The following is a 23,357-nucleotide window of genomic DNA, read 5'->3' as shown; positions in this document are numbered from 1 at the left end:
CAGTATGACGTAAACTTGATGAGCACTGTTGGCTTTGAAGATGGAGGAAGGGGTCCTGGGCCTGGGGCGTGGGTATGAGGTCAACAAGTATAAGGATACTGTCTCTTTTCTGCAGTCTCCAGAAAGGAGCAGTCCTGCTGATATCTCAGTTTTAAATCCAGCAATACCCACTTCAGACTCTGACCTCTAGATCTGTAACAAAATAAATTTACGTGACATCACTAGGTTTGCCATACTTTGGTACAATCCATGACAGATCTCTGGATTCCAGTATAAACTTTTGAAAGGAGGATTCTTGGACTACAGTGCCAGCGGGTTGCAGAATGCTATCTACCAGACTCCAGGCAGGAGATAAAGCATGGTAACTCTCCAGTAAGTTGAAGACAGGAAATTGAACATAAGCCATTAAAAATTATGGATCCAGATTACTACCAAGGAGAAATAGAAGAGGATTCTAAAGAGTGTTGTTGGGTTGAAGCAGAATCCTGAAGACAGAAGTAAGAAAGGAGAGTGGCTTCTCTACTGGACATCAGGATGATGCTGGGGCTGCAGGTTGGTGGGTAGTGGTGATATGTGCTTTGTTGTCCCAGAAGAGAGCTGCACTACTCTTTATGGGTTGGGGCTGGTGCAGGAGTTGTGTGGGTTGAGAGTGACACTGCAGAGCTGCTGGAAAGTGAGGGTGAGGGAACATTATGCACTGCTCCTGAAGCCCTGTCATAGGAGTGAGAGAGGATGGGCTCACCAGAGCAGATAGGGGGGCATCTTCTCCCTTCCTTTCCTTTCCCTTCTTCCTGTGTTCTTCCATTCACACCATTTCCTAAAGGAGGTTGCCATGGTGCCTGCATGCAGTGAAAAGGTCAAATGGCTCCACCTGACCCATCAGGAGAACAGAACTTGCACTGCTATGACACAAGATAAACGAGAGAGGAGAAAAACACGATGATTGAACATTTTTGCGTGACACGGGAGCCTTCCAATATGGAGACTCAAGGATCCAATTTTAACCATGCGTTTACACTTAGTTTGGTGAGGCATGAATGGTTGTGTAGAAATGGACATATTGTTGTAAACTAACAGTAAGAATCCAAGAAGGAAACACTCAGGCCCATCTGCTTTGATTCCTCTCGGCTTCCGTGTGATGCTTTCCTTCTAGTAGAGTTGGGATGTCAGTCACGTGCTTTCAAAAGTGAAAGGAGACTATCAGAGTGACATTTGTCAGTTGTATAGCTTGTTCTGGTGGGGCAGCAGGAGTCCCAGTTTCGGTGACCTGCCTTGGAGGAGAAAGGGGAACAGGTGGGCGACATTCGAGAGACTTTGCTTCCAGAATCTTTCAGTTGCCTTCACTTTGGAGTATTCATGTCAACATGGCATTGCTTGGAGTATTGGTTCCTGATACTCAGTGCCGGGTAGCACAAGAGTAATGTGTAACTTCAGGTATTGCAAAGCAGGACAAGGAAGATGCCTTTGGTGTCAACAGCAAGACCTCTTATTCTGAGGAACTGCCCAGAATAAGATGTCTTGTGTTCAGCTAAAGCCATGGATAAAGTGCAAATATGTCTGGAGGTAAAGCCTCCTTATGATTAGGATTTGGTACGTTAGCATCAGAGAGGAGTGATCAGCAATGCTACACCTCTATATTGATTATTTTTAAAGGTCACTCCAATATAAACTGGATCCAGGCTTACTGGTGATTGCAAAAGACCGCACAGAACAAAGAGTATGAGCAGAAGTTATGGGTCACTGTATGCTTTGCATTGTAAGAACCAGGGCTGCTCCTTACACAGCAGTCACCTTTTCTTCAGTCTCTCAGGCGTCTTTCTGAAACAGAAAGCTCCTGCTGGAAACCACTAGCATACTTTCAGTGCAGAATGTTGAGTTTGGAAGTCTGATATAGCCTTAGTATCTTTATATTTGTAAACATTATAAAGTCATTTGCCAAAACCATACCCAGATTCAGGATCCCAGCTTATATGTCTGAGAACTAGATGCTCAAAATGAAATACATGTAAGACAACTTGGGACAATTGAAGTAATTATTTTTTTAAGAACATTAAGTCTTGAAAAGAATGGAACTGTTAAATTTATAGCTGTTAATATAGTAGATGTAGAGATAAAAGATAGACAATAGTTCATAAATCAAATGTGTAAAATGTGTATATGTCATGTTTATAAATCTAACATGCTCTAAATATATAACAACATTTAACACATTTGTGTATATAATAGTTAGACTATACATTCCAATGTGATTATTTATGTATATACATATATAGTTAAAACTGATGGTGTATTTTCCTAAAGTTTTATAAATGTTTAAATTCATCTTTTACATGTAAAATTTAGATGGGAAACAGTACATTTTGTCCCAAAAAACCTTTCTTAGTTTAGTTTCCATCCCTGCCATAACAGACCTGTTTTATTTTATACCACACAGAAGATCTAATTTATAGATGACTATGGAGTACCTCTAAATGAACACTAATGAAAAATAATCATCTTTTAGGATTAACTCAAACCTCTTGGACTTTTCATTCAGAAGAGAAAAAAAATACAAAAGAAAGGGAGAGGGGAGGAAAATGTTTTAAATTCCAGGATCTTCACTTAGAACAGTTTCTGGTTCAGAGATCCCATAGATTCTTTTTCTTTAATAGTCTATTCCTGAGGAGTGCCATGTCTTTGCATTCCAATTCTGCACCACTGTGTGCCTGTTGTGATTTAGGTCTAAGATATCCCCTAAAGTCCAGTGTTTGGAAGTTGATTTGGTTAGGGAGTACTAGTTCATAGCTAAATGTGCTGTTAGGAGATAGAATTACATGTTTACCTGGAAGGGAGACTCAACAGTTCCCTCTGTGTTGGAATCTGAATGAAAAAATGAGATTCATGTCCATAAGTGGTGGAGAAGAGGAGCTCTTCCAAAATGGGAATGCTTCTTTCTTTTTTTCCCTGTTTACTCTCCAAGGTACAAGTTCATTGGTTGATACAACTCACATCCAGAGTGGATCTTCCCCCTCTATTTGCTGGCTATTTGGGCTTATATCTAGATGCCCCCTCCAGGGTCTCATGCATCCATAGGTTGGGCTTTTTGGAGATGGCTGGATGTAGAATGTGTAATGTGGACTAGGGGTGTGTGAATATGGATTAAGGGTGTGATAAATGAACTATTCCATTGGTTGTTTTAGCATAGTTCTGTGTGTGGATAGTGCGAGTGTATCTATGGATTGACCATGAGAGGGCCCATCTTGGGTGTCAGTGACACCAATCAATAGGGTTGTAGCCTGAATGAAATGAAAGGGAAAGAGAAGCTTGCTGCTTTGCTGCTTACAACCTCCTGCCTATCCCCTGTACACCCTGCTGTGGACTGTTTCTCCTTCGCCAGGCACATCTGCCATGCTGTCCTGCCTTGGAGCCAGATGACTATGGACTAGAACCTCTACTAACTATGAGCTGTAATAAATCTTTCCTCTTTTAACTTGTGAGTATCAGGCATTTCATCCCAGCAGTGAGAAAAATAACAAACACGGACCTATGTGCCAGTCATCCATGGACACACCCAGAACTCCGCTTTACTAATCTGCTGGGTGTTTCTTACTCAAATCAAGTTAACTATCCCAATTAACTGCCACAATTTCATTTTGAAAACATCTTCATGCAGAAAGGAAAGAGGATTCATTATTTCCCAGGTCATAGGTCTCTAACGGAACTCACACTTAGGATAGACTGCACAGATGAGAATTTTCTCAATTAGGCATTTGGACCATATTTTAAAGGCAAACTAAATGAGGCATTTCAGTAATTTTCCAAGGAAATAAAGCAAAAGAATATGCAGTCAGCATTCTGACTGAAGAGTTCCAGTGGTTCCAGTGTCTCCTGGCCACTCAAACTTTGTCACTTGACCTTCCGTATCTTTCGCCCTTAAAGAATTTTAGTGGTACCACACACAAGGGTCCTTTGCTGTTGAGTGTATCCCCACAGTTGGGACCTCTGGTGAGGAAATAATAGAAGATAAAGCTTCTTCCCAACGTGATTTTTCCTACACTGGCTTCCTCTTGAAGTAAAGCCACAACTTTCTTTTTTCATAAATGAAGTTCTCACCTGGTATGACTCACCTGGAGGTTTTGTGTGAGAACAGACATTCTTTTCTGTCTACTCCTGATGCACAGAGGAATGACTTTCAACCTGTGTATTCCTAATTGTTCTGCCAACCTTGCTGGGGAGCATAAAGGCAAATGACATTATTCTTAGGTCACCAGCCCATTTGGGATACATTTGCATGCTTCATGAAGTCCTTGTTGCTGAGAAAAATAATGCATTTGGGCTCACGAGTACTAATCTGGGAACAGCCAAGATTTAACTTCTGTGAATTTTTTAGTAAGTCATAGAATTAAATTAATGAAATTAGAGACATTATTATACATCTATACTAGATGAGTTCATGTCTCAGTTGATTTAATGAAAGACTAACAAATATTAACCATCATTTTCATCAAGTTTTATAAAGAACTGTGCTTTTTTATATATATTATTGGAGTTCTTAGGAAATAGATCATGGTTTAATTCAAGAACAAGCACCTAATGGTGCAGTCGCTGTGGTCCTTTTACTAATCTACTTTTTCTCCCCCAACTCCAGAATACTGGCAGTAAGTTAATCTTCCCTAGAGGAGACCCAGAGTTTAATGATTCCCTGCAGGTAATTTGACGTGGGGCCTGAGTGGAAAGATGTGTTGAAATGCAGCACAAAGTTGGAAACCGTGGATTCCAAAAAGCAAGGCATGTCTCGACCCTGGCCATGGAGGGGTCTTGGCCTAATGAGTCCCTCTCGTCTATTTTTGTCCCATCTGCTCGCCATGCTCAGCATGAATTCTGTCTCTGAAATACAATTACTGCCATTTGAAAAATGATGGAATTAATTGCAATGCTAAAGCAGCATCTGTTAAGGTAATTCTTGGCAAGGTTCCTAGCCTTTTGTTACTTAAGGGGGCAAAAAACAGTGTATTTTTCACTGTGCAAAAAAGAAAAAAGAACCTTGGAGAAAAATGTTAATAATAACTTTGGCGCAGAGCCATCATGCATATCTGAGAATATGCGATGATTAATTTTTCTGGATACATACATTTGCATTTCAGATAAACAGTTTTCTTATTTAAGCCTGAGACACATGTGTACTAAAAATGGTCCTTTTCTTTACCTGAATTTTAAATAATTATTGTGACAACTTGTGTTTGATGGGCAAATTCTGGTAACCCTCAAAAAGTTTCAGATTTTTACATCAGGTTATTTGTTCAATAAACATGAAGGAGTTGATTTATTAGCACAGCTTAGCAACCACTAAGTGACTAAAGAAGAGTTATCAGGTGATGTTGGCAAGGAAAAAGGATGTTTACATTTGGGGAATTCACCTTGGAGGTGCTGAAAGTGTCTTCAGTAGAACTCATGCTTTGTGTATGCAAAGGCTTTGTGTTTGATCCAAACATGGCAAACACTAACAGGATTCACCAGAATTAATTACAGTTTCATACAGCTAAGTTGATATGCTAAGCTTGAAAACTAAACTTTATCCCACAATTTGAAAACATTATTGTTTACTAGAGAATGGTGTTCATCTGGGAGATGAGGTACTTTGTCTATGTGTGTGTGTCTTTAAGGAAGATTTTTAAAAAATTTGGAAAGAATATGAATTCTGACATTTATAATTTCTGCATGGTTCTAACACAGCATTGAGAAATATGCACTGCCTTTAATTTTGGTTTAATCAGGTACCCCTCTGAAATCAATTGTGGGTGAATTAGGTTGAAATTGTTTCATCTACATTTTAAAAGATTCTCTGCACCCACTTGGAATGACTTTATTTTTATATATTTCTCTTGTACATACTGAACCTCTAGTGGAGATATGCACCCCACCCAGAGCAAGGACTATTATTTTGATAAATTGGATTTCTAGGCATTGTACTTTAAAAGAGCTTCAAGAGGCTGGGAGTTTAGCTCAGCAGTATAAGCACCTGTCTTGCAAGCATGAGATTGTGAGTTCGATGTCCAGTACCAAGGCAAGGAAGGCGTTAAGGCATTAATGCATTATTGCATTGCGTTGTTGCATTGATGCACTGTGGGTTCTTCTACGAGTTGCTGTTTGAGCCACTGGTTCTCCTGAAGAAGCTCTGCTCCTCACAACGAGCATTGCTTCCTGGCTTTGGAGGGCAAGACATGTGCCGCTTGGTCTCCAGGATGAACTCATCACACTGGCTTCCTGACATATACCTGACTGTGTTTGTTGGAGGAGCCCAAGGCCTTTGTGTCGCTGAGGATGGCTGTGGTGCCTTTCAGGACAGCCCTGGGCTTCATTTCAGCTCCAGTATAGAACCCTCATTCCACCAGCACAGCTCCTTCACTCCGCTGGCATGGACTTTCTAGCTTCCACTGACCTTTGGGCCTTCCTGGCATGGATGCATAAAAGAGACTGGTGTGAGTCCTTCTTGTGGGCTCTGGACCTCTAGCTGGACTCATGGGAGGCATTGTCATGAGCTCATTGCCGTGGGATTTAGGCCTTTGCCTAAATATTCTATGTCTTTGGTGTTGCGGATAGATTTCCTGCAGTTTCTTGTGTTAACTGCCAGTGACCATTATAAAATAATAGTATAAATTCCATGTCCTGATTCTAATTGTTCTCTGCACAATCCCTGACTGCAACTCCTTCCAAGACTGTCAAACTGGAGGGTAAAGCTTTGATACATGGATGTTTGATGGGCCTTCTAGATCCGGTCCATAGCAGTATCACATTGGAGAGTGAGTGTTCTATTCCCCAAATGATTGTTCTAAGATTAAATGACAGCTTGTAACTCAAGAGTACACTGTTTCCTTATGAGATATGATGATATTCCAGAATATGCATTTCTTATTCCTTTTCCAATACAGATTCTGGTTGTTTTCAGAAGAGAAAGGGCGGAGAAGAATACTGCAAAAGTAGGAAAAAAGAGTAATTAAAGATGACGGGGGATGAGTATTTCCTGGATGGTCATTTCGGCAAGGAGCAATATTGTAAGATTTCATTTTCAAGACTCTTTTGAAGAATGTACATCAACCGTTTGGTTGAATCTATGCAGCATCCCTGTATGCTTTCTCTATATCTCCTACCTCCCTGTATGACATTCTTCCATATAACAGCCTACTGTACCTTGCCTTGCTTTATTTTTCTTTCTTTTTCAAAGCATTTATCTCTGCCTGACTGTAGTCCCCCCAGTCATGCCTTAGTCATTTTTTCATTGCTTGAATAAAATAATAGATACCCACAAGTTAAGGGAGGAAAGGTTTATTTGAGGCTCACAGTCTGGAGAGATTTCAATTTCAATTTTTATTTATAGTGTCATATTGCCTTGCTGGCTGCAAGGCAATATGACATGGCCGAAGGATGTGGCAATAGAGAAACTGTCCATGGAAAGGTCGGCGGGAAGCAGCCAGCAGTGAGGTTCTTGCTCTCTCTCCCTCTCCCTGTCCCTCTCTCCCTCTCTCTCTCTCCCTCTCCCTCTCTCCCTCTGTCCCTCTGTCCCTCCCTTTTCCTCTCCCTCTCCCTCTCTCCCTCTCTCTCTCTCTGTACAAAATTTCAAAATACGATAGAAGAGCAACAAAGGTTATCACATTGTGCATTGTTATCTGCAAAGTAATTGCCATATTAGAAGACATAAACATGAAAAACTGATCAAACAACATAGCCCAAATCTTTCTTTTCAATGAACAAATAACAGTTGGTAGTATGCCTATCTTAACTATTTATGTATATTTATTTGTTGATTTTTCCTTTTCCTTTTCTTTTCTCCTTTCCCCCATCCCAGTTTCTGTTTCCTTTTGAAAGGTTCACAGTATCTGTTGTACATTTTGGATCTTATCTGTTTTCTTAGCTTCTTAGACTGGTGCAACCACTATGGAAATCACTATGGAGATTCCTCAAAAAAACTAGGATAAGAGGTTGCATTTGACCCAGGTATTCCCCTTCTGGGTATTTTCCCAGGAAAATTTTAAAAAAATTATATCTAAGTGATACATGTACATTCCTTTTTTTTTTTTTATGATACCAGGAATCAAACTCAGGACCTCACGCCTGTCAGGCAGATGCTGTGCTGCTGAGTTGTAATCCCAGCCCCTGTGCACGCATGTTTATAGCAGTACAATTTGCAGTAGCTAAACCTTGGGAACAACCCAAATGCCTATCAGCTATGGGGTGGATAAAAAAAGATGTGGTAATTTTGTGCATGGAGTATTACTCAGCTATAAAGAAGGGTAAACTTGTGACATTTATTGGAAAGTGGATGCAAGTTGAGACCATTGTTGTAACCCCCCAAAAAACAAGGCCCCATGAGGTGAAAAATGGGGCAAGACCCACGAGATGAAAAATGGGGCAAGACGAGACATCTTTTTAAAAGAAGCTCTTTTATTTTCATGGTCAGTTAATCTATAACTATGTGGTTCTTGCTTGGTTACTAGGGCAACAAGCATAGAGCATAGCACCATACTTACAAGTAAAATAAATCAGGCTCACGTGTGTAAGCATCATATTTTCTCCTTACCCTTTCTTATTCCATCCAAGCTACAAGCCTGTTGTATGATTCCACCTGCACCTTGAATTATGCTAAAACCATTTGTGTACCAATTCAATTATCATACCCTTTATCCACATTACACTCATGATCCAAAAACCCCACCTGAGGCTCTGAGGGGGACATCTAGGTATAAATCATAACACCCCAAGACTCTAAGATTTATGCAAAGAGTGGTTTGTCCTTCTCCTTATTGCTGTATTTGAATGAATGAATGAGAACAGTAGAATTTATATGTGAGTCTTACTAGAAAAATTTAACCAAGAATATATTCTTTTTTTGCCACTTTAAAATTTCAAGTGAAAAATCTATATCAATTTCTCATATATTTTACATCAGGTATGAATGCCTACATATATATATATATATATATATATATATATATATATATATATATGTCTTATCCATATCTTCATCTGTTTTCTGTAAAGCAAGAATGGAGAATCCCTCTCTTAAGTTAAAAAAGGAGAATCTGTTAAACCAAGCAGTCAGTCAGTTGTACTTTTCCACATTAACTGGAGTTTTGTAAAAAACCTAAAAATATAACTGCAGGAGTCTTTTAATTCAACACATATTGTTGATCACTTACTGTATACTAGTCTTACATTCTGTGCATTATTATAACATGTATGATATATTTGTATATAAATTATTGATTGTTGTACAGTATATGCAGTATTAAATTAGTGAAGAGTAGCAGAATATAATCCAAAGCATGCCATTTTGGTGTAAAGATTACTTTGAGCTGAACACAATTGAGAAGTAGATGTATCGTGTATGTTTTGATACTTGCAGTTTCAAACAGCGATTTATTTTGATTTCAACTTCTGAGACAGGTCTCACTATATAGTTCAGGTTGGTCTTGAGTTCACTAGGTAACCTAAGGTGGCCTTGAGCTCACGTTTATCCTCCTGTCTCAGCCTCCTGAATGCTGAGATTATAGGAAGGTGCTATGATGTCCAGACGGCCAACTGACATAGCTTTTCTTTTGTTCTGTTTGTTTTAAGACCGGGGCTTGCTATGTAGGCCAGGTTGGCCTTGGACTCCCTTCTGGAGCCAAGGCTGACCTGGAATTCATGATGATCCTCCCATGTCGGCTTCCTGAGTCCTGGGATTACAGACTTGTGCCACCACATCACACTTTATATAGCTTTATAAAAATCTTGTTCAGAAAGTACTTCTTGTGGAAATGACAAATAGGAGAACTAAAGAAACAAAAACAAACAAAAAAACAAACAAACCACCTGTATGTTTCTCCTATTTGCCTATAAGCAGGTCACAAATGTATGATATTCTCTATCCTTCTATACCCCTCAGCTCAAAAGTTGGCTGAGCAGTTTAAGGCCATCACCAGAGTATTCCACACAACAAAATTTACTAATTAGATTTTATCAGTTTTCCATTTACTTGTGTTCCCTTGATGTGACACTCAAGAGACTCCTCTAGAGACTCTTCTTTTCTTTTCCTAACATGTATGATATATCATTTTTGAAATGTGATGTAAGATTGAACTCTAAGGCCCCATTTTTTAAAAACAGATTTTTTTTTTTTGTGGTACTGGTGATCGAAGTCAGGACCTTGCAGTTGCCAGGTAGGTGCTTATGCCACTGAGCTATATTCCCAGCCACTTAGGCGCCTTATGAGGTGCACTCTCCTCCTCCTGGGCATCCTCTGTGGATCTATGCAGTATACATGCTTTAGACTGTTCTGATTCTCTCATCAGTTCATCTTCTATGATCAGATCCCTGCTAAGAAGTAGGAGAGCAGCAGAAAAATTATTTTTTCTGCCAGTAATAAAAATAATTATTGTGTGGTTCTTTAGCTGACCACAGAGTCATCCCTAATGATCCAGGAAATTACAATAATCACTGTCATAGGATCCAGCACTTAACACCTTATCTGTGTTTCTTTGTCTGTCTGTTTCTCTATCTTTTTCCCTCTCTGTCCTTCTGTCTTATTCTTTCCCCCTGTCTGTGCCTTCCTCTGCCCTCCTCCATTTTTTTTTAATTCCTCAATTTTTAAAATTTATTTTGTTTGTAACAAGATGAAACAGAATAAAACCAATCAAGATAAACCAGTGTAAGACATACAGGACTTCAAAACATTAGGAAATCTACAATAGTTACCATGATGCCTTTTGATGTCTTCAAAATAGCTTTGGATAACTTCAGACATAGGAAAAATCAAACAGAAGAGAATGGAGTAGACACAATAAAAAAAAACAGTGTGTACAAAAAAAAAGGACTTCAAAACAAGCCAATAGTAAATTCAAAATTGCTATCATCATATATCTTGCTGTCTTTGACATAGCTGCTCCTGCCATCAGATTTGATATTATCAAACAAAACCAAAGAGAATAAAACCTAACAAAACAATGGAAATGTTATAGGACTTCAAAACAAGACCATAGGGAATCAACAATGGCTATAACCCTCAGAAGGAGATCCCCTAGATGCCACACTGCGTTCTGCTATCCTCTGAACCTATGATCAGCTCACTGGCCCTAGATCTGCAGTGTTAGTGAAACACCACAGCACCAATTGCATTTCACCTACATAGCTATTATCATAGCCTGTGTTTCTCCAGATAAGCCAGTCATGGCGGCGGGGGATGAGTGATTGTTAATGCTTCTTGTTTGCCAGCCAACGTGCCAGAAGTGGCTGTGGTCTGTTTCAGTTCAGTGGTATACCACACATGGTGCTGGTTCACAGACTGGCCTTGCTTGATGGTGCAGCTTTTTTCTTTCTACGTACAGTCCATGAATGGTGCTGACTCAGGGGGAGAGGCTGGGGTCTGTCTCTCCTCCATTTTCTTTTAAGCATTTATGTAGTATTTTTGCTTAGCTCTCATTATATCTATTCCTCTTAACGTGCATTTGAATTAACATCTCATTTATATCTGCTTACATATAAAGTCTGAGATTTTCTCTTGGTCTGTATATTTCTACCTTTGAGCTGGGAGCAAAGGACTCTGGTTCATCCACTTTGTCATATGTTACAAAGATGGTAAAACCTGTTCAGCTCTAGCTGCTGGGCTCTTCTTAGCATACTAGGCTGAGTCTCTTCCTTGGGCATCTGTGCATTGTCCCATACTGGTATTCATCTGTTTAGTCCCAGGGTCTGTGCATTCTTGCAAGGTGGAAGGTCTTGCCATTCTCTTCCACCCATCCCCTCTTCATGGTGTGACCTCAAAACAAATGTCCGCGTGTCTTTGAGAGTTCTCAGGAGCCTCTCCCCTCTGAAGTGTGCCACTGAGACATGCCATTGAGGAAGTACTTAATAGGTGACCCTGTTCTCTCCTTCAGCTAAGCTAGTTTCCTTTGATTTCCTTGCCTCGAGGTCTTTGAAAATTTGTCGTATAGCTTTAGTCAATGTGGGAGGAGAAAAATTTTACATGTTTTGGAACACTGGATAGGAGAGTCATGTGTCATGACTTTATTCTGTTATCTTCACCTGGCAGAAAGGGACAGATATTTTAAGTATGCAAAGCATTAATTTAGATTCTGTTCCATCTTGAGTCAACTCACCATGTCCCAAGCTGCATCCATTATCATTCTGGTCCTCCATTCTACTGAATTTATTTTCTCATCCTGATCTCAGTTGAAGAAACAATTCTCTTGTAACCATGGAAAACAAAAACTTGAGAATCATGTAAAATATTTATAAAGGCACTGGCTCATGGCCAGGTTTTTCACAAAGTAATGTACTTGGAAACATGTATTTATTGTAAAATACGAAACTTCCTTTTCCTTGAAATATAGTATATAAAAGATACACTAAAATAACTTCTGTTTATGATACCAGTTGGACATGTTAAACAATCTGTGTGTATCTGTATATATCAATCAATAACATAAATTAACCACATGCAATTGAACAAATAGGTGTATATATACATAATCCATGAATGTATGGACAATTTCAGTAATTTACTAAGAGTAACTTCCAAAGAATGGAAATTTGTAATTACCTGGGTGTTTCATGCTTAACCCAATGGAAACTAAACTTCATTATATTCTTACCTTCAGACTGATGTTTAACTCATACAGCCAATCAAAACACAGCCTTGCTGGGGATACAGCTCAGTGGCACAAGTGCCTGCCTGGCAAGTGCAAGGTCCTGTGTCCAATTTTTGGTATCAAACAAAAATGAAAACAAAACAAAAACAGCCTGAAAGAAGTCTTGCCATGTGGTCATTGAGAAGATCTTAAGTATGGTTCTCCATCTGACAGAAAGAATCTATGAGAATGAATTTAAGCATTAAATTCATCAGCTGAATTGTCCTTCTGAAACACCCAGAAAGGTTGTTGCAGACTCCAGTCAGAATTAGAGATCTGGTGAGCAGTGATTTGAATAGAGTACCCTTCACACTGTGCAGTCACAGGTGGTGGAGTACATGTACTTGGTCCCTAATTACAAGATGATTAATCAGAGCTCCGGGAAAATAATAGCTTTATGTTTTGTGCTCCTGGTTCTGCATAAAACCCCCATGTGTGAGAAGATTCCCTAACTTGCTTAGGAAGGTAAATAAATTGCTTCAGTAAGCATGATTCCTTTTAGATAAGATGTGTCTTACAGAAGTTGAACAGCGAGTTTCTTCATGAGAATTTATAAGAACCCGTGGTTCCTAAATTTATTTTGTGTTCATTCGTTAATGAGGCAGATGACTGAGAAAATGGTACATGATGAAAATTTAGCTTATAGAGTCAATTCCAATGTAAAATGTAGAACTGGACAATGAATTTAAATCTTAAGAAAGGTACAAAAGTGTTTTATGACATTTATAAAAATTAAAATGTCGATCAACTTAAGAAGTATAGATTCAAAAGTCCAGAATACTTGATTTATCAAACCTGTGTAGCTTTGTAGGAATTTTTTTATTAGAGCATCAAAGTAACTTGAGATCAAATACTAATTCTATAAATGTTGAAAATCTTCTGGGTGTTTTTGGTTCAGACAGAGCTGACCCCAATGACCCCTACAGCTCCCATCTGAACCTTGGTTCCCCCCACCCTCCGGGGTTATCCAAGGTCACCATCTTGCTTTTGCCGAAGCCATGACAGGAAGAGGTTTCTTGCTTGATTCTTTCTTCCTTGTCAGCCATGCGCATCCCCAAAACATACCCATCAATTACCCTTCATTGTTCAACTTGTGTGCTCAGGGAAGGGCTCCCCTCTGCCCTCCTTTGATATACTCTCTGGAATATCGTTAGAGTCAGATGACTGTTCACCAGTAGCTCTCAGGCTGATTTTATCGCCCCAAGAGCTCTTTGGAAATACCTGGAAATGTTAATTTTATTTATTTAAAAGAAAAAAAAAGACACAGAAAAGAAAAATAAAAAGCAAGAGACAAACAACAGCATACCCAGAGCAAAAACAATATAACCTTTCAAAACAAGATGCTAGGAATTTAACCATGGTTGTTGCAGTTCATATTGTTACCTTCAAAAGGGTTGCTTAGATTACCAGATATAAACATGCAAAATTGATCTGATCATATGAGTATTAACTGTTCTTTTCCAAGAAATAGTATAGTCATCTTAACTATCTTGCATGCACACACACACACATGCACAAATTTGTCTTTTTCCTATTCCCTTTGCATCTTTCTTCCTTTCCCCTATCCCAGTTACTGTTCCTTTTTGATCAATTTCTTACCCTTACCCAGTATTTATTGTAGATTTCAGATCTTACTTGCTTTACCAGTTAATTACACTAGGGAAACAATACAGTGTTTAGGCATTGAGTTTGATTATTTCACTTATGAGTATGGTCTCAAGTTGTTTATAATTGTTGGAACTGAGATACTGTTCCTAGATCTTCTCTGGTGAGTCAAGGATTGTCATGCAACACCCTTCAAGACACAGAACAGATGCAGCCACGAATGACTCTGAAATAGCAATGGTGACCGTGGTGAGAAGCCCTGATACAAACCAAATGTAAAGTGAAAGCATTTACAGTATTACCAGATTATGTTCAAATGTGAACCCTATCAAAATGGTGCCCTTTATTCGAAGATAATTTCACTTTCTCCATATATGATAAATAACTGATTAATAGAATTCTCAAAGCATAGTGTATGTTTATGCCTACTACTGTATGTGGAGAATTAATTGACATACACTATCAGTTGGAGTTCCAATATGCTGCCCTTTGAGCACCCAAGGGCCCTGCAACTTGAATTCTCTCTTTATTCTATTGGGTTAAGAGCAAATTGGATTCCAGTTCTATTCCGTTGTATTTGGGAAGTATATTAAAAGTAAGCCAGTGCAGAAGTATTAGTGATCCAAATAGATTTCTTCTTTGAGGGATGTTCTCTATGTATTTGAGGATTGTGACTTGGCTTACAAAAGTTGAAGAGAGTTCAACAAGATGGAAAAGTATTATGAAAATAAATTTTTTTTCTAGTAGAGGTATTGTCTTACAAGGGACACTCATTCAAAGAAAAAGTCTAAACTGGTTTGGAATTTTTGTATCCACACACACACACCTGTATTAACTTCACCCACTCACAAAGTAAAACAGTTCACTATGCTGGTTATGGTTACTTACCATGTTTATTATTCTTTTGGATATATTATACTTTAAATAAAAACTTAGACTCAGGCCTGCTCTTTGCGTTCACCATTCGAAACAAGACACATGATTCTCCCTGGACATCTTAGGTCACTGTGTGATGGCTGTGGGAGCAGGGTGGCCTAATTAAACCCACGAATGCTGCCCCTTTGAAAAGTATTAGACAAAGACAGTATGTGGAAGTGATCTGGTCATGCCTGATGACCACACTGGTTTGAGTTATCTTACAAGGTTTCTCTTCCGACGTTATGCCAAATTAAGAAAGAATTAAGCCTCTGGAAGAGGCATGGTCTGGTTTCGCACCATACCTTAGAACTGAGATGCAAACAACTATTTCCTGGATGAAGCAGAAAATAAGGTAGGAACCTGAAAAGAGGGCTGCAGCTGATCTTCAGTGACCCGAGCCCACAGGTTTTTAACCTCTCATCCTTGTAAAAGAAAGAGCTTATTTTGGGGAGCTCATAATGAATTGGCTGTGGAGCTCAAGACAGTTTGTTCTTACTGTTTGTTGGAGATCATGCTGATAACAGGTGGCCTAAAGGATTCACCATGAAAACAAAGCCACATCTATCTCCTGGGGAACTGCAGCAGACAGGAGTTTATCTCCCTGAGCCAGACCAACTAGCTGCTTAGAGTCCATGTTGGATCTGCTCACATATCTTCCTCCAGGGGTGTTGATTGCTATTCCATTGTATTGATTACTCTGTGTGAACCTGAGCTCAGTTTACCAAACTTAAGTGTTTTGATGGAGTTAAGTTTTTTGTTTTTGTTTTTTAATAATACTGAGATCATAAATCAGTTAGAATTGATAGCTTTGTGATTGCATTTCAGAATAGCGGATCATTTTTTACTTTTAAAAGTGCTTTGCTTCCTTTTAGTATGGTTTTTAAGTTGATCTATTACAGATTTTGTGGGATTTCTTGTTTTTTGTTTTTCTTTTCGTTTTGGTGCTGAGAATGGAACCCAGGGCCTGGCACTGAGCTACACCTCTAGCTTTGCACTGTTCATTTTACCTTTAGTCCTAAGTATTTTGTCATTTATGATGTTGCTGAAAGTATAGTTTGTTCCAGTATTGTATACTTTACATGGCTATTTTACTGGTATAGTTGGCTGTTGATTTCTGTATGATAGGGTTTTTTTTTAGCTACTGCACTAAATTACTTTGTTGTTTAGTTACATCATTCTGTGTGATTGTATGTTTATTTCTCCAATTTTTTCTAAGTCCAACATACAAAATAACAGCTTATTTTTTTACCTGTTTTTTTTCTTTATGATTTTGTTCCTTGTTTTGCATGACCAACCAAACACTTAGAGCAAAAGGTTGAGCTGCAGTTAAAATGTTTTTGATCTAGACTTTTATTCCTGGAATGATAACCACTTGGTCATGATATATTATTTTCTTAATGTGATGCTGGATTCTGTTGGTAAAACCTTGTTTAGTTTAACTACTAATATTCATGGCTGAAATTCATTTGATAGAGTATCACTAATGCAGTTTTTTAAAGTTGGCATATCAAGTCGGTTCTTATAAATATATTTGATATAATCCAATGATTAAATTGCTCATAGATCTATACAATCATGTCTTGATACCATAGTGACTTGAATATTATCTATTTGAAAGCACATAATCAAACTCTCCTTTAGTATTTGGACAGTATATTATTTTCTTTGTACATTGTTTATTTTTACCTTTTGCAAGTAATATTAATATGATAGATATGTCAAAAAATTTGATCATGCCAATATCATACATATATGTTAAAAATAACTTTTTAATTTCTCAAAAAAGTGATTAATATGTTGACATTGTCTTATGATGTGCTATTTGTTATTATCTCTTCATTAGTAACACTTTATAAAACATAACTATGTAATACATTTTGATAAGTAAAAGAGGTGAGCTGAGACATAAGTTTTTATGGGGGACAATTGGAAAGAGAAAAATAAGAGGAAACTGCATAGGCTGTAGCTATCTGATACTCTCTGGTCTAATCACCTGTGATGGACAAATGCGAATCAACTGGGTTGGTCCTGGAACAGAAAATCACCATCAGATGGTGGAACATGAGAGCCAGGACCTATCATAGCTTGGATCTTAAGTGTCTCCAAAGGTCCATGTGTCAGAGACTTGCTGAGATGGTGTGGGATGGAGACTTTGCAGTTTAGCCTAGCAGGAGGACTTTAGGTCACTGGGAATGTAGCCTCAAGGGGAATCATAGGACTTGTTTCTCTCTCTCCTTTGCACTAGCCTTGAGTTGGGAGGTTTGGCTCTGTCACACCATTCTGCTATGATGAGCACCTGTAGACACAAAGCAGTGGAGTCAGCAAGCCAGGCCCGGACTGGAAACTCCAAAGCTGCAAGCCAAAGTAAATTTTTTGTCTTACAGCTTTATTGTCTCAGGTGTGCTTGTCACAGTGATGGAAAACTGACACAGAAGCTCAAAATTAAAGATGATTTTCCTGAACACTAGATCACAAGCATCTCAGGCTTAGATGGTGCATGACTAATTCTCTGAATAACTCACCTGACCCATCCCATACATTTGTCTGTTTTAAACTTGGCTGTATTATGGTAGTTTTTCTATCAGGAATAAAATTTTATGTGACCAATGACGTTCTTCCTGTACAACATATGGAATATTCTAATGTATCTCAAAAAAAAATTTCTTTGTCTTTTTGAGACAGGGTCTCGTTATGCAGTTCAGGATGGTCTTCAGCTCACTTTGTAGTCCAGGCTGGTCTTGAACTCACAAGAATCCTCCCAACTCAGCCTCCCGAGTGCTGGAATTACAGGAATGAGCTACCATGCCCGGCTGTGTATCTCAAAATTTAACATACTTGTTTTATATACTCCTATGTGTTATATATACCTAAAAGGTTACAAAGTACATCTAAAGGCTAAAATTAAAATTTAAATAAATCATGCTATGTAAAGAAATATCAATAGAGAAGAAATAAGTGAAGGTAGAAAAGTTTTAATCATTTTAAATCAATAGACAACTGTTCAAAGTCCTAGTAGCAATAAAAATTGTGCTCATTATAATTTCTGGACAAGTGTCATGAATGTCACCTATGTAATAAGAGGTAGAAGGCAAGAACTGGGAATTATTCGTTTGAAGGTACCTGCCCTATCATGATGTAGTATAGGAGGGTTTACCAGTGTCTTCACATTAGCTGTAATGTGTTATTGCAAACTCTTAGGAGACCACTGAAATATTTTTAAAGAAGTATAATTGGTATGTGAAGAGGACAAAAAGCCCAGCAATATAAAATGCCCACCAAAGAAGATAGAAAGTGATGAGAACATTGAAAACAACAACAAAAAAATAAGGGAACAAATGCAAAATAATTACATGTACAGAAGGCTTTAAAACTATGCTATGAATAGTGACTTTAATTATGAATGGTCTAAATATATCAATTAAAAGACAGATACTAGACTGGGCATCGTGGTGCATGGTTGTAATTCCAGTACTTGGGAAGCTGAGGGAGGAGAATATATTGAGAATTTGAGACCAGCCTGGGCCACATAATGAGTTCAAGAACTGCCTGGAGAAATGCTGTCTCAAAAAAACTAAATAGCAAAACAAAACAAAATGAAAAACCTAAATACAATCAAATGGATAAAAAAAAAAAAGACCCAACCATATGTTGCTATGGGAAACCCACTTCCTTGCAGAATGTCTGTTGTAGTCAGGGGTTGTGCAGAAAACAATTAGAATCAGGGCATGGAGTTTATAATATTTTTATAATGATCACCCAGAGTTAACAAAAGAAAATGCAGGCAATCTATCTGTAACTCCAAAGACGTAGAATATTTAGTCAAGGTCTAAATCCCACAGCAATGTCTCACTTGAGTCCAGATGAAGACCCAGAGCTCATGACAATGCCTCCCACGAGTCCAACAGGAGGTCCAGAGCCCAGAAGAAGGATTCCTGCCAGTCTGTTTTACTGATCCGTGCCAGGAAGGCCCAAAGGTCAGTGGTGGAAGCCAGAAAGTCCATGGCAGTACTGTGCTGGTAGGTTGAGGGTTCTATGCTGGAGCCAAGAAGTCACACTCACAAAAAGACCAGGGCTGTCCTGAAAGGCACCACAGCCATCCTCAGTGACATGGAGGCCCTGAGCTCCTCCAATGATAAGCACAGTCAGGTACATTCCAAGAAGCCAGCATGAAGAGTTCATCCCGGAGACCAAGCAGCTCATGTCTTCCCCTCCATAACCAGGAAGCAATGCTTGATGTAAGGACCAGAGCTTCTCCAGGATAACCAAGGCTCAAACTGCAACATGTAGAAGAACCCACAATGCCTCAATGCCTCAGTGCAACAAATGAATTAACACCTTCCTTCTCCTTCTCCATCTCTATTTATGCTGGCAACTTTCCTCAGGTGGAGCATCTTCGCTCAGTGCCATGCTGATGTAATCCAGCTGGTGTTCAGTTGACCACCAGTTCTTAATTTATAACAATGTCCCCTTGTACTACCTTTAGTCAGTAGGGTACTAAAAATTTTAACAAATGCTGAAAGACAAGCAAACACATTTTGTGGATCACCTACCATATTGTTTCTTATTGTTTTTATTTGTTTGTTTTCTTTTTGGTAGTAATCTAACCATGACTGAACTATGCCCGCCATATTCAAGATAGCACATGAGACACAAGAGTTGTCATGGAGACTCAGCACCTTGGTCTGTATTCATAATTGTTTTGGTACTAACAGTACCCATTGATTGGCTCAGATAATGAAAACAGAAGAGAGGTTGGTGAAGGCTACTAGCATATGCAACCTAAAATTGCCATCTTGACATATGGATGATTTTGTGGGAAAGATCACTGAAAACCAGTAGTAGAAAAGCTCTAAAAATAGAACAAAATTTTTTATTTTTTTGGAAACTTCTGTAGAAAGGAAATACTCATTTGTCAAAAGCCTTTCTCTCTCTCCCTCAGCAGCAAGAGGAGGATACTTACCAACTTATGACAAGAGAAAGCCCCTGATTTAAATATACATAAATAATGCTTATTAACCAAATTTTGCCTGGTCACTTTCTTATGACTTGCATGCTTTACCTGGAAGCCTAAACTTGCTTTCCTTTCTTCAACCTATGGTGGTATTTCAGCCCAATTCCTGTCAGCCCTGGGAGTTAGCCATCTCAGGTGACCTAACATGCCCACCCAGAGGACCTAACATAGTTGGAAGAATAATTTTCCTCCTGTACCTAGCAAAGTGCATTAGTAATATACTTATTCTAGTGTACCCCACCAGGTGACCTCAGCACTTCGTGTCTGGGTGAACTTCATTACATGCCAATGAATATAGAGGTTAAGGCTGGTTGAGACCATCTCTGCTGTGTTCAGAAAGTGTACTCCTGGTAGCTGGTTCCAAAATTGCATTCTGAGAAGACAGAATTAGGAAAGCTGTAACTTATATTATGTTAACAATAGTATAGACTTCATTGTTTCTGTGGCTTTGCTCGCATTTCATTGGCAAATTGGTATATCTTATCAGCGTATAAAACGAGTTCATGATTAGCTTATGATTGTACGTATTTCTATAACATGAAAAATGATAATTTAAACCATACTCATAAGGGAAATAAATCATTCACCTTTGTAAATATATTGTCGCCCTAGTGTAAAACACAAAAGAAAAAAAACAATAATATCCAAAATGTACAATAAATATTGGAATAATGAAAAGGAAAGAAAGTGTTCAAAAGGAAAGGACAGCTGGGATAGGGGAAAGGAGAACAGGAAGAAGGGAAAAAATTATATGTATATAGGCATACACACACACACACACACACACACACACACACACACACAAGATAGATAACTATACCACTAATCTCTGTTAGTTCATCCAGAAGAACAGTTTGTGCTTTCATTGTTTGATTATTTATTCATTTTTTCTTGCCTAAATCTTGTAAGTACTTCCAAGATAACTATATGCAATATATTAACTAGTGTTAATTTCCTACTATTTTTTAGATTAGCTGGAAGCCTAAACCCGCTTTCCTTTCTTCAACCTATGGTGGTATTTCAGCCTAATTCCTGTCATCCCTGGGAGTTAGCCATCTCAGGTGACCTAACATGCCCACCCAGAGGACCTGCGTCATTTCTATTCTTTTTGTTTGCTTTTTAAAATTAAAAAAAAAAATAATTGCTGAAGGACAAGGATAACACTCCTTTTGCTTATTTTCTTAACTCTTTAAAAATGTTGTAACATATCCATACCATGAAATTTTCCATTTTAACAAATTTTAAGTTATTCAGTAGAATTAAGTACATTTGTGGTATGGTGCAGCCAGATCCCCTCCCATCTCTAAAACTTTTTTCTCCCTGCAAAATTGCAGTTCTTAACAGTACTGTTCAACAATATCATTCCATTTCGCCTTTCTTCCATCCCCGGGCGGTATGGATGTGCCTCTTCTTGGAATCATGCAGCATTTGCTGTCTTGGGCTGAGCTCTTGAGTTCTTTTTACACAGCATCACTTTCATTTTGCATCATGTCTGTAAATGGCCAAATCTGAGGAGGTCTGAAGCCTCTGTCCCTTGTAAAGCATGACTACCTGGCTCTCCACATCGCCTGCCTTTGTTGGACAGGAATGCGTGACCGTCTGAGTAGGCTGTTTGCTGACCATGACTGTGGTAGATCCAGACATGTCTGTGAGCCCAGTGACCTGTGAAGGCCAAAAAGAGGCAGTCCAGGACTGTAGTTTCAACAGAGCAGCAGAGGTGAAAGCAGCTGGCAACTGAATGCCCATCTGGGTGGTCGATTAGAAGGTCCACTTTCACATCCATGCGATACATTACCCAGTGCCTTTGTTGTGTCAGCCTGGGTTTGGCACTTGAAGTTCAAGTGCAGGCAGACTGTCTACTCCCACTGCCAGGCATGGGCGGACTCCCTTGTGCTGGAGCCCAGGCTTGTTAGAGGATCCCAGTGTGACATTCTGCCAGGACTGCTGTGCTGGGAGCCAGCCAGGAATCCAGCTTTCACGGCATCCTTCCACCATATTCTAGTCCTTCCTTTGCTCTGACCCTTTGTCACCAAAGATGAGCACTCCAGCCATGCTGGGTGTGATGCTGCTTGGGAAAAAGGATGTGTATTATGGATTAAGAACTGGTGGTCAACTTAGTGCCAGCTGGATTACATCAGCATGGCATTGAGTGAAGATGCTCCACCTGAGGAAAGTTGCCAGGATAAATAGGTGGAGAAGAAGGAGGCACCGAGGTGTTAATGCATTTTTGCACTGAGCCATTGTGGGTTCTCCCATGAGTTGCTGTTTAGGCCATTGGTTCTCCTGGAGATGCTCTGGTCCTCAATCAAGCATTGTTTCCTAGCTCCACAGGGAAGACGTATGCTGCTTGGTCTCTAGGATGAACTCCTCATGCTGCTTCCTGGCATGTACCCAACTGTGCTTATCATTGGAGGAGCTCAAGGCCTCCATATCACTGAGGATGGCTGTGGTGCCTTTTAGGACAGCCCTGGTCTTTTTATGAGTGTGACCTCTCGGCTCCAGCGTAGAACCCTCATCCACCAACACAGCTCCTTCATCCCACTGGCATAGACTTTCTGGTTTCCACCGCTGACATTTGGGTCTTCCTGGCACAGATCCATAAAAGAGACTGGTGTGAGTCCTCCTTGTGGGCTCTGGACCTCCAGCTGGACTCATGGGAGGCATTGTCATGAGCTCAGGTTCTTCATCTGGACTCATGTGGGACATTGCTATGGGATTTAGGCCCTTGACTAAATATTCTGTGTCTTTGATGCTGTGGATAGATTTCCTGTATTTTCTTGTGTTAACTCCCAGTGACCATTATAAAATAATATTATAAACTCCATGTCCTGATTCTAATTGTTCTCCACACAACCCCTGACTACAACAGTGTGTGAGGGCTTATTTCCCACTGCGGACCCCCTGTTTGGTACTGCTGGTATCTAGACAAAGCACGTGCTCAGAGCTCATGCATTGGACACGGGACCCCCAGCACGTCCTTTATGGACACGTCTACCTCTTGCAGCTTTGTGACCTTGAGTGTGTGGAAGGTTATGACCTGGTACCAAGGCAACTATGGACACTAGTAGGGGCCAGGTGCTAAATGCTCCTGTCCTGTCTTGCTTATTCTTGTATTGTTTCGGTAAGCTTTCCTGAAGAGGTGAGAATCAAAATGTCATCAACATTGTGTGTTTGTGTGTTTT

General features: G+C 39.3%; 1 long non-coding RNA gene across 14 annotated transcripts in view; it reads left to right on the top strand.

Annotated features, from left to right (window-relative positions):
• Positions 1–23,357, top strand: part of LOC106025929 (uncharacterized) — a 228,737-nt gene that overhangs the window by 130,454 nt on the left and 74,926 nt on the right. Inside the window, exon 5 of one of the 14 annotated variants that reach the window (XR_010045439.1) lies at positions 6,909–7,031. The exons of the other annotated variants lie outside the window; for them this stretch is intronic. This is a non-coding gene — a long non-coding RNA (uncharacterized LOC106025929). The remainder of the gene's footprint in view (positions 1–6,908; positions 7,032–23,357) is intronic. 14 annotated transcript variants of the gene reach the window in all.

This window comes from Cavia porcellus, unplaced genomic scaffold, assembly GCF_034190915.1.
Source record: "Cavia porcellus strain 051 isolate PalLab524CR breed Dunkin Hartley unplaced genomic scaffold, mCavPor4.1 scaffold_33, whole genome shotgun sequence".
In the NCBI taxonomy this organism is placed as follows: Eukaryota; Metazoa; Chordata; class Mammalia; order Rodentia; family Caviidae; genus Cavia; species Cavia porcellus.
Note: the sequence above shows the minus strand (reverse complement) of the source record. Positions and strands in the feature narration are given on the sequence as shown.